Source organism: Pholcus phalangioides, unplaced genomic scaffold, assembly GCF_987345545.1.
Source record: "Pholcus phalangioides strain wild (caught in Gottingen) unplaced genomic scaffold, Ppha-v1.0 ptg000008l_1, whole genome shotgun sequence".
Lineage (NCBI taxonomy): Eukaryota > Metazoa > Arthropoda > Arachnida > Araneae > Pholcidae > Pholcus > Pholcus phalangioides.
Genome location: NW_028301601.1, coordinates 46,597,216 through 46,611,212, shown reverse-complemented (window position 1 = coordinate 46,611,212; position 13,997 = coordinate 46,597,216).

Genomic DNA, 13,997 nt, shown 5'->3' with positions numbered 1-13,997 from the left:
AATGAAAATTTAAAAGTGGTTGGAATATCTGAATGAAATTGTAGAGCAAAGTATTGGAACCTCTCGAGGAAAACGAAAAAGGTGTGGTATATGTAAATTGAAAATGATAAGAGGAAAGAAAATCTGTAATGATTTGCGTGTTTGAAAGAAATTGTAGACCACAATTTGTCGCAACGATCAGTGCTGGTTGACGAATGTCGATCCCGTGAACAAAATTAAAAAAAGTGGCAAAGAGAAAAATCGAAAGAATGAAAAAAACCAAGTTTCTAAAAAAAATAAATGTTGGTTTATATATGAATACAAATCACGTGAGCAAAATTGAAAATGTGAATAAAATAATTTCGGTGTGTGAGCAAAATGCTAGAACAAAGTTTGTAGCAGCAGTAAATATTAGATGAATATTGATAAACACCCTGCGTGAAATGAAAGACTGTTGTAAAGGAAAATTGAAAGTGGTTTAGTGAGCAAAACTGAAGGTGGTTTGGGTAACCGAATAAAATTCTATAGCAATACTAAAAATAGATCCATGTTCTTTTATGAATGCAAATCTCGTGAGCAAAATAAAAGTGTTATAGAAGTTGAAAGGTAGATAAATAAACAAACCCTAAAGCAGCATTTCTTAAAAATATATATATTGGCCTATGAATGTAAATTTTGTGATCTAAATGGAAAAAAGTGTAAATAAAACGAGTCAACAAAATTGCAGGACAAAAAGTTTCTTAGAATAGTAAATCAATGTTAGTTTCTGAATGTCAATCTCTTGAGAGAAATGGAAAATGTGCGGTAAATGGAAATTCGTTAGGGTATAGAGGAAATTCAGAAAGTGATTAATGAAAATTAAAAATGATTCTCAAGCAAAATGAAGAAAACAGGTGGTGAAAGGTATATGAGTGAACAAAAGAAAGTGGTTTCTTAAAAAATGAATGTTGGTTTATATGAACAAAAAAGGTTTTTGAGCATCATGAAAAAAAAGTGTGGTAAATGATTTCAGTGCCAGCCAAATACTACAGCAAAGTTTGTTGGAGAAATAACTATTGGTTTATGAATACAAACCCCTTCACACTAGAAAGAGTGTTCTAAACAAAAAATTGAAAATGGTTTGAGCGAACAAAATTAAAATTGGTGTTATTGGTTTGAATATGTGAATAAAACTACAGCAAAGTGTGTCAGCACAAACAACGTTGGTTCGTAGATGGAAATCTTAGTAGATGGAAATTGAAAATGATTCTCCAGTGTGTGTGGTCCAAATTCTAGAACAAAGTTTGTTGGCAAATTCAATATTTGTTTATGAAATCAAATCCTGTGAGCAAAATGAACATATATAAATTAAAATTGATTAAAATAAAGATAATTAAAGGAATGATTAGGTTAGAGAAAATTCAGAAAATGATCTAAGTAGAGATAATAAAAAATTAGAATAATGAACATTTAAAAATGATAAAGGTGTGGAGAAAAATTATTAAGCAAAGTTTGTCTCAACGGTTTATGAATGCAAACCTTCTGAGGAAAATGAAAGAGGTGTGGTGAACGTAGATTGAAATGATTTGGGTGTCCAAAAAAAACTACGATACTGGTACATGAATGTAGATCTCTAGAGTGAAATGAAAAAAGGTGGCAAATAAATGAACAAAACCAAAGAAAATAGTTTCTGGAAAAAAAAAAAAAAATGTTGGTGTATATATATATAAATACAAATCACGTGAGCAATATTAAAAATGTGTGGTAAATGAAAATGATTTCAGTGTGTGAGCCAAATTCTAGTGCATAGTTTGTAGCAGCAGTAAATATTAGATGATGAATATTGATAAACACCCCGAGTAAAATAAAAGACTGTTGTAAATGAAAATTTGTTTAGTGAACAAAAACTGAATGTTGTTTGAGTATCTGAACGAAATTCTAGAGCATTATCAGAAAAGACTGATGTTGGTTTATGAATGCAAATCTCCAGAGGAAAATGAAAAAAAAAACCAGCTGAATAAAATTTAAAAGGTGAATAAATAAACAATACCCTAAAACAAAGTTTGTCTAAAATAATATATGTATATTTTGGTTTAATTTTGTGATCCAAGAAAAAAGTATAGAAATCCATGGAAAAAGGTGTAAATGGATCAAGTAAACAAAATCCCAGGACGAAAAGTTTGTACTAACAAATCAATGTTGGTTTCTGAAAGCAAATCTCCTGAACAAAATGAAAAAGGTGTGTTAATTGGAAATAATTATAGCAAAGGGTGTTAAATGGTTTGTGTGAACGAAATTGAAGTTTGTTAGAGTAATGAATGCTGCTTTATGAATGCAAACCTTGTGAGCAAAATGAAAATTTAAAAGTGGTTGGAATATCTGAATGAAATTGTAGAGCAAAGTATTGGAACCTCTCGAGGAAAACGAAAAAGGTGTGGTATATGTAAATTGAAAATGATAAGAGGAAAGAAAATCTGTAATGATTTGCGTGTTTGAAAGAAATTGTAGACCACAATTTGTCGCAACGATCAGTGCTGGTTGACGAATGTCGATCCCGTGAACAAAATTAAAAAAAGTGGCAAAGAGAAAAATCGAAAGAATGAAAAAAACCAAGTTTCTAAAAAAAATAAATGTTGGTTTATATATGAATACAAATCACGTGAGCAAAATTGAAAATGTGAATAAAATAATTTCGGTGTGTGAGCAAAATGCTAGAACAAAGTTTGTAGCAGCAGTAAATATTAGATGAATATTGATAAACACCCTGCGTGAAATGAAAGACTGTTGTAAAGGAAAATTGAAAGTGGTTTAGTGAGCAAAACTGAAGGTGGTTTGGGTAACCGAATAAAATTCTATAGCAATACTAAAAATAGATCCATGTTCTTTTATGAATGCAAATCTCGTGAGCAAAATAAAAGTGTTATAGAAGTTGAAAGGTAGATAAATAAACAAACCCTAAAGCAGCATTTCTTAAAAATATATATATTGGCCTATGAATGTAAATTTTGTGATCTAAATGGAAAAAAGTGTAAATAAAACGAGTCAACAAAATTGCAGGACAAAAAGTTTCTTAGAATAGTAAATCAATGTTAGTTTCTGAATGTCAATCTCTTGAGAGAAATGGAAAATGTGCGGTAAATGGAAATTCGTTAGGGTATAGAGGAAATTCAGAAAGTGATTAATGAAAATTAAAAATGATTCTCAAGCAAAATGAAGAAAACAGGTGGTGAAAGGTATATGAGTGAACAAAAGAAAGTGGTTTCTTAAAAAATGAATGTTGGTTTATATGAACAAAAAAGGTTTTTGAGCATCATGAAAAAAAAGTGTGGTAAATGATTTCAGTGCCAGCCAAATACTACAGCAAAGTTTGTTGGAGAAATAAATATTGGTTTATGAATACAAACCTCTTCACACTAGAAAGAGTGTTCTAAACAAAAAATTGAAAATGGTTTGAGCGAACAAAATTAAAATTGGTGTTATTGGTTTGAATATGTGAATAAAACTACAGCAAAGTGTGTCAGCACAAACAACGTTGGTTCGTAGATGGAAATCTTAGTAGATGGAAATTGAAAATGATTCTCCAGTGTGTGTGGTCCAAATTCTAGAACAAAGTTTGTTGGCAAATTCAATATTTGTTTATGAAATCAAATCCTGTGAGCAAAATGAACATATATAAATTAAAATTGATTAAAATAAAGATAATTAAAGGAATGATTAGGTTAGAGAAAATTCAGAAAATGATCTAAGTAGAGATAATAAAAAATTAGAACAATGAACATTTAAAAATGATAAAGGTGTGGAGAAAAATTATTAAGCAAAGTTTGTCTCAACGGTTTATGAATGCAAACCTTCTGAGGAAAATGAAAGAGGTGTGGTGAACGTAGATTGAAATGATTTGGGTGTCCAAAAAAAACTACGATACTGGTACATGAATGTAGATCTCTAGAGTGAAATGAAAAAAGGTGGCAAATAAATGAACAAAACCAAAGAAAATAGTTTCTGGAAAAAAAAAAAAAAATGTTGGTGTATATATATATAAATACAAATCACGTGAGCAATATTAAAAATGTGTGGTAAATGAAAATGATTTCAGTGTGTGAGCCAAATTCTAGTGCATAGTTTGTAGCAGCAGTAAATATTAGATGATGAATATTGATAAACACCCCGAGTAAAATAAAAGACTGTTGTAAATGAAAATTTGTTTAGTGAACAAAAACTGAATGTTGTTTGAGTATCTGAACGAAATTCTAGAGCATTATCAGAAAAGACTGATGTTGGTTTATGAATGCAAATCTCCAGAGGAAAATGAAAAAAAAAACCAGCTGAATAAAATTTAAAAGGTGAATAAATAAACAATACCCTAAAACAAAGTTTGTCTAAAATAATATATGTATATTTTGGTTTAATTTTGTGATCCAAGAAAAAAGTATAGAAATCCATGGAAAAAGGTGTAAATGGATCAAGTAAACAAAATCCCAGGACGAAAAGTTTGTACTAACAAATCAATGTTGGTTTCTGAAAGCAAATCTCCTGAACAAAATGAAAAAGGTGTGTTAATTGGAAATAATTATAGCAAAGGGTGTTAAATGGTTTGTGTGAACGAAATTGAAGTTTGTTAGAGTAATGAATGCTGCTTTATGAATGCAAACCTTGTGAGCAAAATGAAAATTTAAAAGTGGTTGGAATATCTGAATGAAATTGTAGAGCAAAGTATTGGAACCTCTCGAGGAAAACGAAAAAGGTGTGGTATATGTAAATTGAAAATGATAAGAGGAAAGAAAATCTGTAATGATTTGCGTGTTTGAAAGAAATTGTAGACCACAATTTGTCGCAACGATCAGTGCTGGTTGACGAATGTCGATCCCGTGAACAAAATTAAAAAAAGTGGCAAAGAGAAAAATCGAAAGAATGAAAAAAACCAAGTTTCTAAAAAAAATAAATGTTGGTTTATATACAAATCACGTGAGCAAAATTGAAAATGTGTATAAAATAATTTCGGTGTGTGAGCAAAATGCTAGAACAAAGTTTGTAGCAGCAGTAAATATTAGATGAATATTGATAAACACCCTGCGTGAAATGAAAGACTGTTGTAAAGGAAAATTGAAAGTGGTTTAGTGAGCAAAACTGAAGGTGGTTTGGGTAACCGAATAAAATTCTATAGCAATACTAAAAATAGATCCATGTTCTTTTATGATTGCAAATCTCGTGAGCAAAATAAAAGTGTTATAGAAGTTGAAAGGTAGATAAATAAACAAACCCTAAAGCAGCATTTCTTAAAAATATATATATTGGCCTATGAATGTAAATTTTGTGATCTAAATGGAAAAAAGTGTAAATAAAACGAGTCAACAAAATTGCAGGACAAAAAGTTTCTTAGAATAGTAAATCAATGTTAGTTTCTGAATGTCAATCTCTTGAGAGAAATGGAAAATGTGCGGTAAATGGAAATTCGTTAGGGTATAGAGGAAATTCAGAAAGTGATTAATGAAAATTAAAAATGATTCTCAAGCAAAATGAAGAAAACAGGTGGTGAAAGGTATATGAGTGAACAAAAGAAAGTGGTTTCTTAAAAAATGAATGTTGGTTTATATGAACAAAAAAGGTTTTTGAGCATCATGAAAAAAAAGTGTGGTAAATGATTTCAGTGCCAGCCAAATACTACAGCAAAGTTTGTTGGAGAAATAACTATTGGTTTATGAATACAAACCCCTTCACACTAGAAAGAGTGTTCTAAACAAAAAATTGAAAATGGTTTGAGCGAACAAAATTAAAATTGGTGTTATTGGTTTGAATATGTGAATAAAACTACAGCAAAGTGTGTCAGCACAAACAACGTTGGTTCGTAGATGGAAATCTTAGTAGATGGAAATTGAAAATGATTCTCCAGTGTGTGTGGTCCAAATTCTAGAACAAAGTTTGTTGGCAAATTCAATATTTGTTTATGAAATCAAATCCTGTGAGCAAAATGAACATATATAAATTAAAATTGATTAAAATAAAGATAATTAAAGGAATGATTAGGTTAGAGAAAATTCAGAAAATGATCTAAGTAGAGATAATAAAAAATTAGAATAATGAACATTTAAAAATGATAAAGGTGTGGAGAAAAATTATTAAGCAAAGTTTGTCTCAACGGTTTATGAATGCAAACCTTCTGAGGAAAATGAAAGAGGTGTGGTGAACGTAGATTGAAATGATTTGGGTGTCCAAAAAAAACTACGATACTGGTACATGAATGTAGATCTCTAGAGTGAAATGAAAAAAGGTGGCAAATAAATGAACAAAACCAAAGAAAATAGTTTCTGGAAAAAAAAAAAAAAATGTTGGTATATATATATAAATACAAATCACGTGAGCAATATTAAAAATGTGTGGTAAATGAAAATGATTTCAGTGTGTGAGCCAAATTCTAGTGCATAGTTTGTAGCAGCAGTAAATATTAGATGATGAATATTGATAAACAACCCGAGTAAAATAAAAGACTGTTGTAAATGAAAATTTGTTTAGTGAACAAAAACTGAATGTTGTTTGAGTATCTGAACGAAATTCTAGAGCATTATCAGAAAAGACTGATGTTGGTTTATGAATGCAAATCTCCAGAGCAAAATGAAAAAAAAAACCAGCTGAATAAAATTTAAAAGGTGAATAAATAAACAATACCCTAAAACAAAGTTTGTCTAAAATAATATATGTATATTTTGGTTTAATTTTGTGATCCAAGAAAAAAGTATAGAAATCCATGGAAAAAGGTGTAAATGGATCAAGTAAACAAAATCCCAGGACGAAAAGTTTGTACTAACAAATCAATGTTGGTTTCTGAAAGCAAATCTCCTGAACAAAATGAAAAAGGTGTGTTAATTGGAAATAATTATAGCAAAGGGTGTTAAATGGTTTGTGTGAACGAAATTGAAGTTTGTTAGAGTAATGAATGCTGCTTTATGAATGCAAACCTTGTGAGCAAAATGAAAATTTAAAAGTGGTTGGAATATCTGAATGAAATTGTAGAGCAAAGTATTGGAACCTCTCGAGGAAAACGAAAAAGGTGTGGTATATGTAAATTGAAAATGATAAGAGGAAAGAAAATCTGTAATGATTTGCGTGTTTGAAAGAAATTGTAGACCACAATTTGTCGCAACGATCAGTGCTGGTTGACGAATGTCGATCCCGTGAACAAAATTAAAAAAAGTGGCAAAGAGAAAAATCGAAAGAATGAAAAAAACCAAGTTTCTAAAAAAAATAAATGTTGGTTTATATATGAATACAAATCACGTGAGCAAAATTGAAAATGTGAATAAAATAATTTCGGTGTGTGAGCAAAATGCTAGAACAAAGTTTGTAGCAGCAGTAAATATTAGATGAATATTGATAAACACCCTGCGTGAAATGAAACACTGTTGTAAAGGAAAATTGAAAGTGGTTTAGTGAGCAAAACTGAAGGTGGTTTGGGTAACCGAATAAAATTCTATAGCAATACTAAAAATAGATCCATGTTCTTTTATGAATGCAAATCTCGTGAGCAAAATAAAAGTGTTATAGAATTTGAAAGGTAGATAAATAAACAAACCCTAAAGCAGCATTTCTTAAAAATATATATATTGGCCTATGAATGTAAATTTTGTGATCTAAATGGAAAAAAGTGTAAATAAAACGAGTCAACAAAATTGCAGGACAAAAAGTTTCTTAGAATAGTAAATCAATGTTAGTTTCTGAATGTCAATCTCTTGAGAGAAATGAAAAATGTGCGGTAAATGGAAATTCGTTAGGGTATAGAGGAAATTCAGAAAGTGATTAATGAAAATTAAAAATGATTCTCAAGCAAAATGAAGAAAACAGGTGGTGAAAGGTATATGAGTGAACAAAAGAAAGTGGTTTCTTAAAAAATGAATGTTGGTTTATATGAACAAAAAAGGTTTTTGAGCATCATGAAAAAAAAGTGTGGTAAATGATTTCAGTGCCAGCCAAATACTACAGCAAAGTTTGTTGGAGAAATAAATATTGGTTTATGAATACAAACCTCTTCACACTAGAAAGAGTGTTCTAAACAAAAAATTGAAAATGGTTTGAGCGAACAAAATTAAAATTGGTGTTATTGGTTTGAATATGTGAATAAAACTACAGCAAAGTGTGTCAGCACAAACAACGTTGGTTCGTAGATGGAAATCTTAGTAGATGGAAATTGAAAATGATTCTCCAGTGTGTGTGGTCCAAATTCTAGAACAAAGTTTGTTGGCAAATTCAATATTTGTTTATGAAATCAAATCCTGTGAGCAAAATGAACATATATAAATTAAAATTGATTAAAATAAAGATAATTAAAGGAATGATTAGGTTAGAGAAAATTCAGAAAATGATCTAAGTAGAGATAATAAAAAATTAGAATAATGAACATTTAAAAATGATAAAGGTGTGGAGAAAAATTATTAAGCAAAGTTTGTCTCAACGGTTTATGAATGCAAACCTTCTGAGGAAAATGAAAGAGGTGTGGTGAACGTAGATTGAAATGATTTGGGTGTCCAAAAAAAACTACGATACTGGTACATGAATGTAGATCTCTAGAGTGAAATGAAAAAAGGTGGCAAATAAATGAACAAAACCAAAGAAAATAGTTTCTGGAAAAAAAAAAAAAAATGTTGGTGTATATATATATAAATACAAATCACGTGAGCAATATTAAAAATGTGTGGTAAATGAAAATGATTTCAGTGTGTGAGCCAAATTCTAGTGCATAGTTTGTAGCAGCAGTAAATATTAGATGATGAATATTGATAAACACCCCGAGTAAAATAAAAGACTGTTGTAAATGAAAATTTGTTTAGTGAACAAAAACTGAATGTTGTTTGAGTATCTGAACGAAATTCTAGAGCATTATCAGAAAAGACTGATGTTGGTTTATGAATGCAAATCTCCAGAGGAAAATGAAAAAAAAAACCAGCTGAATAAAATTTAAAAGGTGAATAAATAAACAATACCCTAAAACAAAGTTTGTCTAAAATAATATATGTATATTTTGGTTTAATTTTGTGATCCAAGAAAAAAGTATAGAAATCCATGGAAAAAGGTGTAAATGGATCAAGTAAACAAAATCCCAGGACGAAAAGTTTGTACTAACAAATCAATGTTGGTTTCTGAAAGCAAATCTCCTGAACAAAATGAAAAAGGTGTGTTAATTGGAAATAATTATAGCAAAGGGTGTTAAATGGTTTGTGTGAACGAAATTGAAGTTTGTTAGAGTAATGAATGCTGCTTTATGAATGCAAACCTTGTGAGCAAAATGAAAATTTAAAAGTGGTTGGAATATCTGAATGAAATTGTAGAGCAAAGTATTGGAACCTCTCGAGGAAAACGAAAAAGGTGTGGTATATGTAAATTGAAAATGATAAGAGGAAAGAAAATCTGTAATGATTTGCGTGTTTGAAAGAAATTGTAGACCACAATTTGTCGCAACGATCAGTGCTGGTTGACGAATGTCGATCCCGTGAACAAAATTAAAAAAAGTGGCAAAGAGAAAAATCGAAAGAATGAAAAAAACCAAGTTTCTAAAAAAAATAAATGTTGGTTTATATACAAATCACGTGAGCAAAATTGAAAATGTGTATAAAATAATTTCGGTGTGTGAGCAAAATGCTAGAACAAAGTTTGTAGCAGCAGTAAATATTAGATGAATATTGATAAACACCCTGCGTGAAATGAAAGACTGTTGTAAAGGAAAATTGAAAGTGGTTTAGTGAGCAAAACTGAAGGTGGTTTGGGTAACCGAATAAAATTCTATAGCAATACTAAAAATAGATCCATGTTCTTTTATGAATGCAAATCTCGTGAGCAAAATAAAAGTGTTATAGAAGTTGAAAGGTAGATAAATAAACAAACCCTAAAGCAGCATTTCTTAAAAATATATATATTGGCCTATGAATGTAAATTTTGTGATCTAAATGGAAAAAAGTGTAAATAAAACGAGTCAACAAAATTGCAGGACAAAAAGTTTCTTAGAATAGTAAATCAATGTTAGTTTCTGAATGTCAATCTCTTGAGAGAAATGGAAAATGTGCGGTAAATGGAAATTCGTTAGGGTATAGAGGAAATTCAGAAAGTGATTAATGAAAATTAAAAATGATTCTCAAGCAAAATGAAGAAAACAGGTGGTGAAAGGTATATGAGTGAACAAAAGAAAGTGGTTTCTTAAAAAATGAATGTTGGTTTATATGAACAAAAAAGGTTTTTGAGCATCATGAAAAAAAAGTGTGGTAAATGATTTCAGTGCCAGCCAAATACTACAGCAAAGTTTGTTGGAGAAATAACTATTGGTTTATGAATACAAACCCCTTCACACTAGAAAGAGTGTTCTAAACAAAAAATTGAAAATGGTTTGAGCGAACAAAATTAAAATTGGTGTTATTGGTTTGAATATGTGAATAAAACTACAGCAAAGTGTGTCAGCACAAACAACGTTGGTTCGTAGATGGAAATCTTAGTAGATGGAAATTGAAAATGATTCTCCAGTGTGTGTGGTCCAAATTCTAGAACAAAGTTTGTTGGCAAATTCAATATTTGTTTATGAAATCAAATCCTGTGAGCAAAATGAACATATATAAATTAAAATTGATTAAAATAAAGATAATTAAAGGAATGATTAGGTTAGAGAAAATTCAGAAAATGATCTAAGTAGAGATAATAAAAAATTAGAATAATGAACATTTAAAAATGATAAAGGTGTGGAGAAAAATTATTAAGCAAAGTTTGTCTCAACGGTTTATGAATGCAAACCTTCTGAGGAAAATGAAAGAGGTGTGGTGAACGTAGATTGAAATGATTTGGGTGTCCAAAAAAAAACTACGATACTGGTACATGAATGTAGATCTCTAGAGTGAAATGAAAAAAGGTGGCAAATAAATGAACAAAACCAAAGAAAATAGTTTCTGGAAAAAAAAAAAAAAATGTTGGTGTATATATATATAAATACAAATCACGTGAGCAATATTAAAAATGTGTGGTAAATGAAAATGATTTCAATGTGTGAGCCAAATTCTAGTGCATAGTTTGTAGCAGCAGTAAATATTAGATGATGAATATTGATAAACAACCCGAGTAAAATAAAAGACTGTTGTAAATGAAAATTTGTTTAGTGAACAAAAACTGAATGTTGTTTGAGTATCTGAACGAAATTCTAGAGCATTATCAGAAAAGACTGATGTTGGTTTATGAATGCAAATCTCCAGAGCAAAATGAAAAAAAAAACCAGCTGAATAAAATTTAAAAGGTGAATAAATAAACAATACCCTAAAACAAAGTTTGTCTAAAATAATATATGTATATTTTGGTTTAATTTTGTGATCCAAGAAAAAAGTATAGAAATCCATGGAAAAAGGTGTAAATGGATCAAGTAAACAAAATCCCAGGACGAAAAGTTTGTACTAACAAATCAATGTTGGTTTCTGAAAGCAAATCTCCTGAACAAAATGATAAAGGTGTGTTAATTGGAAATAATTATAGCAAAGGGTGTCAAATGGTTTGTGTGAACGAAATTGAAGTTTGTTAGAGTAATGAATGCTGCTTTATGAATGCAAACCTTGTGAGCAAAATGAAAATTTAAAAGTGGTTGGAATATCTGAATGAAATTGTAGAACAAAGTATTGGAACCTCTCGAGGAAAACGAAAAAGGTGTGGTATATGTAAATTGGAAATGATAAGAGGAAAGAAAATCTGTAATGATTTGCGTGTTTGAAAGAAATTGTAGACCACAATTTGTCGCAACGATCAGTGCTGGTTGACGAATGTCGATCCCGTGAACAAAATTAAAAAAAGTGGCAAAGAGAAAAATTGAAAGAGTGAACAAAACCAGTTTCTAAAAAAAATAAATGTTGGTTTATATATGAATACAAATCACGTGAGCAAAATTGAAAATGTGAATAAAATAATTTCGGTGTGTGAGCAAAATGCTAGAACAAAGTTTGTAGCAGCAGTAAATATTAGATGAATATTGATAAACACCCTGCGTGAAATGAAAGACTGTTGTAAAGGAAAATTGAAAGTGGTTTAGTGAGCAAAACTGAAGGTGGTTTGGGTAACCGAATAAAATTCTATAGCAATACTAAAAATAGATCCATGTTCTTTTATGAATGCAAATCTCGTGAGCAAAATAAAAGTGTTATAGAATTTGAAAGGTAGATAAATAAACAAACCCTAAAGCAGCATTTCTTAAAAATATATATATTGGCCTATGAATGTAAATTTTGTGATCTAAATGGAAAAAAGTGTAAATAAAACGAGTCAACAAAATTGCAGGACAAAAAGTTTCTTAGAATAGTAAATCAATGTTAGTTTCTGAATGTCAATCTCTTGAGAGAAATGGAAAATGTGCGGTAAATGGAAATTCGTTAGGGTATAGAGGAAATTCAGAAAGTGATTAATGAAAATTAAAAATGATTCTCAAGCAAAATGAAGAAAACAGGTGGTGAAAGGTATATGAGTGAACAAAAGAAAGTGGTTTCTTAAAAAATGAATGTTGGTTTATATGAACAAAAAAGGTTTTTGAGCATCATGAAAAAAAAGTGTGGTAAATGATTTCAGTGCCAGCCAAATACTACAGCAAAGTTTGTTGGAGAAATAAATATTGGTTTATGAATACAAACCTCTTCACACTAGAAAGAGTGTTCTAAACAAAAAATTGAAAATGGTTTGAGCGAACAAAATTAAAATTGGTGTTATTGGTTTGAATATGTGAATAAAACTACAGCAAAGTGTGTCAGCACAAACAACGTTGTTTCATAGATGGAAATCTTAGTAGATGGAAATTGAAAATGATTCTCCAGTGTGTGTGGTCCAAATTCTAGAACAAAGTTTGTTGGCAAATTCAATATTTGTTTATGAAATCAAATCCTGTGAGCAAAATGAACATATATAAATTAAAATTGATTAGGATAAAGATAATTAAAGGAATGATTAGGTTAGAGAAAATTCAGAAAATGATCTAAGTAGAGATAATAAAAAATTAGAATAATGAACATTTAAAAATGATAAAGGTGTGGAGAAAAATTATTAAGCAAAGTTTGTCTCAACGGTTTATGAATGCAAACCTTCTGAGGAAAATGAAAGAGGTGTGGTGAACGTAGATTGAAATGATTTGGGTGTCCAAAAAAAAAACTACGATACTGGTACATGAATGTAGATCTCTAGAGTGAAATGAAAAAAGGTGGCAAATAAATGAACAAAACCAAAGAAAATAGTTTCTGAAAAAAAAAAAAATGTTGGTATATATATATATAAATACAAATCACGTGAGCAATATTAAAAATGTGTGGTAAATGAAAATGATTTCAGTGTGTGAGCCAAATTCTAGTGCATAGTTTGTAGCAGCAGTAAATATTAGATGATGAATATTGATAAACACCCCGAGTAAAATAAAAGACTGTTGTAAATGAAAATTTGTTTAGTGAACAAAAACTGAATGTTGTTTGAGTATCTGAACGAAATTCTAGAGCATTATCAGAAAAGACTGATGTTGGTTTATGAATGAGCAAAATGGAAAAAAAAACCAGCTGAATAAAATTTAAAAGGTGAATAAATAAACAATACCCTAAAACAAAGTTTGACTAAAATAATATATGTATATTTTGGTTTAATTTTGTGATCCAAGAAAAAAGTATAGAAATCCATGGAAAAAGGTGTAAATGGATCAAGTAAACAAAATCCCAGGATGAAAAGTTTGTGCAAACAAATCAATGTTGGTTTCTGAAAGCAAATCTCCTGAACAAAATGATAAAGGTGTGTTAATTGGAAATAATTATAGCAAAGGGTGTCAAATGGTTTGTGTGAACGAAATTGAAGTTTGTTAGAGTAATGAATGCAAACCTTGTGAGCAAAATGAAAATTTAAAAGTGGTTGGAATATCTGAATGAAATTGTAGAACAAAGTATTGGAACCTCTCGAGGAAAACGAAAAAGGTGTGGTATATGTAAATTGGAAATGATAAAGAGGAAAGAAAATCTGTAATGATTTGCGTGTTTGAAAGAAATTGTAGACCACAATTTGTCGCAACGATCAGC